Source organism: Pinus tabuliformis, chromosome 6, assembly GCF_031772625.1.
Source record: "Pinus tabuliformis cultivar Carrire ecotype Pingquan chromosome 6, CPIR1, whole genome shotgun sequence".
Lineage (NCBI taxonomy): Eukaryota > Viridiplantae > Streptophyta > Pinopsida > Pinales > Pinaceae > Pinus > Pinus tabuliformis.
In genome coordinates this window covers 726,343,558-726,348,496 of record NC_142292.1, presented here as the reverse complement: position 1 = coordinate 726,348,496, position 4,939 = coordinate 726,343,558, and the positions used below count along the sequence as shown (strand labels likewise).

General features: G+C 34.9%; 1 long non-coding RNA gene across 1 annotated transcript; it reads right to left on the bottom strand.

The window, feature by feature from the left end:
• Positions 1-3,637: 3,637 nt before the first annotated feature.
• LOC149260755 (uncharacterized) lies at positions 3,638-4,590 on the bottom strand. Its single transcript, XR_016248336.1, has 3 exons — positions 4,522-4,590; positions 4,190-4,347; positions 3,638-3,734 (listed from the first exon to the last, which is right to left on the bottom strand). It is a non-coding gene; the product is annotated as an uncharacterized LOC149260755 (long non-coding RNA).
• Positions 4,591-4,939: the final 349 nt, after the last annotated feature.

The window sequence follows — 4,939 nt, the reverse complement described above, 5'->3', positions numbered from 1 at the left end:
TCCTTTCTCCATATTTGTCAACTAAATTTAACTATAGACAAACATAATTACCCTTATCCACTATTAACAAATCATGATTAAATTTATAATTAACCATAATCAATCTTATAAAACATATTCAACTATAATTCATCATACTCAATTTAAATTGATCATATTCAAATACATTAACATAATCATGCATAATCAACTAATAATCAACCACAAATATCTATCTAGGCTAACCACAAAACACCACATTCAAACATATTCACTATGTAACAACACATATTTTGGCCCAGTATTAAAGGCCCCGGGTGTTCTCCCACGTATCATGACACATTCAGCTGGCCATCTGTTTATTAGAAGACAAAAATTAACCATTCTTGATGGTCAGCTTATTTTAAAATTTCTATGGTCACTCTGTTCTGGTCAGCTTACATGTCTTCTTAGCTGGTAATTTTGCAATCTACCACTGCTAAAGGTATTCCTCGTTATTCTTTTGACCATTGGATTTTTGCTAGAGACACTAAAATATTTCTTATATGCAGATGAGGATGTTGATATCGGGTGATTCCCATTACTAGTTGAAGGAACTAAAATATTTTGCAGGATTTGTTGTTAAGCCATAATTACTGTAGACTACTGATTCATACACATGAAATGGAACATCATATGGATTATCACCTACATCATCCACATTTTAAACCTTCACTGTCGTCTATAACAATGAACTACTATGCTTTATTTTGGAGAAATCATGTTCCAATTGTTGTTGGAAGGAAGCCTATCGTAAACTGAAGCATGTTTCCTGCAACCAAAATGAATGAATCATTCAATGAAACAAATATTACAATTTATACAAACACTTTTACTTGTAAAGGAAGAGTAATCATGAAACATGAACTCATACCTCTGCTTATTATTGACAAGGAATCCCTAGGGGGAGACACTAGATAGATTTTATAAAATCTTTTCAAAATAAACCAGCTATATTATCAATTTGAAAAAAAATATTCAGTGACAATGGAAATGCAATACCCAAGTAGTGATATCCATAAGCATGAATGAGGCAAAAAAAATTATTGCACTTCTATAAAATACGTAAATGTTATAACCTTTATCCTAGCATGTGCTTCTAAGAATAATGGAAATCCCAGAGTTCTTCTATGTACCTCTTTAGGTAGAAGGAAACCTGCATCCTAGCATGTGCTTCTAAGAAGAATGAAAGTCTCAGAGTTCTTCTATGTACCTCTTTAGGTAGCCCCCTTCTAGAGTCACAGTTATGCCCATCCACACCATGAGGATATTATGGGCCACTGTAAGAGGGATTGTTCTTAGAATGTATGGTATCGATAGTTTGAGCTTTTGGTCTAAAAACTAGCCCTTATGATGATTTTATAAGCTGGAGGCATATTTTATCTTCTACTCCTGCCCATACAAAGGGATGTTGATTAAGTTTGGCATTCATTTGTGGCATTAACCTCAAGGATGATGGAGGATCTACATAGTTTGAATTGTGCACTGCATTGTCTCGTCCGTGCTCTAAAATCATAGGTATCCTCCTTCTATCTAGATCCAACTCAATTCAGGGATTTCTCCTTCTTCCCTACCTGGTGAACTATCGATACTTGCTTCTGAAGCACCAACAATAATAGAATGAGAAGACTTAATTGGTGGAAAAGCATGAGAATGTTCAAGAACCTTGTCATGTGGTAGGTATTAGCTATCAAATGGAGGAATGACAATTGGTTGTTCTTGCTGAAAAGGGACCATTAATGATTTTGGATCTTGAGTTTCCATCACAACACAAGGCATCGCTAGATTTTGGAACTACGTTTTCATCCTGAAGTAACAATGAAAACTGTAAATAATAATATCATTTGCTTAAAATGGTAAACCAACAAAATGATGGGCAATCTGTTATAACTAAAAGTTTTCTTTGACTGCTTGAAGCTAATGACCAGTTACAAAATCTCATTTGAGGATAAGAAGTAAATATTTTTCTCTATTAGTTAGCCATTTACTCATGATATAGCCAACCCAACATTGAACACTAAAAAGGACTGGAATTTACATGTTTCAATCCCCTTTTAGATTCACTGTAAATCATGCGTTCTGGGCCCTAGCACAGGCAAGTCAACATTTCCATTTGCTATAGCTGCTTCATCTTGTACCCCATACCCGCATAGAATACAAAGAACAAAAACATGTGTCTGGCTAACTTGATGTTGAATCAGTCATGCTACACACAAGGATATAATCCAAGAGCAGAATATGAAAAACATAATGACAAAGAGAATCCAGAGTTGAAACCTTTCTCACCAAGTAGTTGCTGACATTAGGTGTAGATGGAAGATCTGCCACATCAGTTTCGTATAAGATTCTGGTGATTGTTTGAGAAAGGCCCTCATCAAAATATTTGTAATAACATAGACATCCAACAATACTAAAACACATGTACTTTTTGACAACAGAAAGGACATTTATAGTATAATCAACTAGAAATTTAAATGAATTTATTTCATGTTGGTGAAAGGGAAGTTTTTAAATGCATAATCAATACTAAAACCTTTTTGCATCCAAACTTAATACAAAAACATACTACTCAATTAAAGAAACCACCTCTGACATTAAAAGCTATATTTCTTTCAATACATATTATTGGTACAGGTTTACCTTTTTGCAAGGCACATAACTATGAAATTAGTAGAGGTGTAAAGTTGGACTTCTCCAAGATATGTTTATCTCTCATAATAATAATGGATCAAAACAGGAGAAATAAACAGACAGTTCCACTTATTGATCCAACAGAAGCACAAGAGGCAGAGGTGGGAGGTAGAACTATCAATCCTGGAATACCACTCTTTCATCTAAGGATGCCTAACCGCTTCTTTAGAGAAGGTAGTTAGTGAAGTCATCTCCATAGAAAAGGTAGTTTTGGTAAGTTCTAGATGAATTAAAAGGGTCTAGGTTATATCCTTCATTCTGCAGAATCTGAAAACTGAGCCTTATAGGTGAATCCATTATTCATCAAGATCCTTTCGTTCTCTTACTGGTCCATGATGCTCAGGCTGAAGAAATTGTTGTGGATTCAACAATTTATTGAAGGAGTTGGATGCCCCTGCTCCTGTATGGCATGTCATGTCTATCTAGTCACATTAGTTTTCATTCTAAACAACCTTGTTTGGCTTCGCATCTAGAAATTATGGGAAATTGAATTAGCTAGGGAAAGTAGCTCCTCACATATGATGGGTTTGGATTAGCACTCACACTCACTTAGTGAAAGGAGTAATCACCTATGTCGAAACCATCTTTGGGTCAAGATTGAAACATGCCTAGCCAACCTTACTCATTGACTGGCCCCTGAGCCATACCAGTGGTCCCAGAGTCTTTGTGGTCGTTTTCCTGAGTAAGGGGACATGTTTACAAGGGCATCATACTTTAGTCGTGGAAGTCTTTTACCCCCTCGGTATGGTAATTTGTGTCTTGTAACCAATGAAATTTGACTTACCATAACCAGCTTCAAAGTTCATTGGAGATTGAGCAGATCGATCTGGACTGGGCTTATGTTGAAAAGAAAAAGGCAGATATAATCCATGAGTAGAATATGAAAAACATAATGACAAAGAGAATCTAGAGTTCAGATCTCTCTCACCAAGTAGTTGTTGACATCAGGTGCACATGGAAGATTTGCCACATCAATTTCACATAAGATTCTAGACATTGTTTGAGAAAGGCCCTCATCAAAATCTCTGTAATAACGCAGACATCCAACAATATTAAAATGCATGGAAGATTTGCCACATCAGTTTCACATAAGATTATAGCCATTGTTTAAGAAAGGCCCTCATCAAAATCTCTATAATAACACAGACATCCAACAATATTAAAATGCATGTAGTTTTTTACAACAGAAAGGACATTTATAGTATAATCAAATAGAACTTTAAATTAATTTCTTTCTTGCTATTGAAAGGGGATTTTTTAAACGCATAATCAATACTAAACCTTTATGCATCCAAACTTAATACAAAAACCACCTCTGACATTAAAAGCTACATTTATTGCAATACATAATATTGGTACAGGTTGACCATTCTACAAAGCACATATCTAAGAAATTAATAGAGGTGTAAAGTTGGAATCCTCCAAGATATGTTTATCTCTCATAATAATAATGGATCAAAACAAGAGAAATAAAAAATACCTCTTCGAATCGAGCATAGTATGGTGCAAAAGCTGGAAGAACATGAACACGATATTGATCTCTGTCCTCCCAAACCTTCAATCAATCATATATTACCATTGCAATCTTGGGGTGTCAAATCCCACTACGAAAGAAATTAAGTCAAGACTTTCTGAAGCCTGTCTCAGATGAACAGATTTCAAAAATAAATAAAGTTTTTGCTGAACTGTGTTGCAGATATTTTTCTTGTAGTAAATTTGTATATTTACTATACCTCTGGACTTAACAATGAATTGCAACATTTCTGGGTTGCTCCAATTATAAAATGAAATGGTTGCAAAGAATAGGAATACCTGGAAAGGAAGAGCAATCACGAAACATAAACTCACGCCTCTACTTATTATTGACACAGAAGCCCTGGAGGGAGACACCAGTTAAATTTTATGAAATATTGTCAAAGTAAATCAACTATATTGTCAATTTGAAAAAAATTATTCATCGATAGTGGAAATGAAATACCCAAGTATTTATATCCATAAGCATGAATGGGACAAAGAAAAAATATTGCACTTCTGTTAAATATGTAAATGCTATAACATGTATCCTAGCATGTGCTTCTCATAAGAAACGGAGTCTCAGAGTTCTTCTATGTACTTCTTTAGGTAGCCCCCTTCTAGAGTCACAATTATGCCTATCCACTCCATGAGGATATTCTGGGCCACCGTAATAGGGATTGTTCTTAGAATGTACAGTATCTATAATTTGACTGGT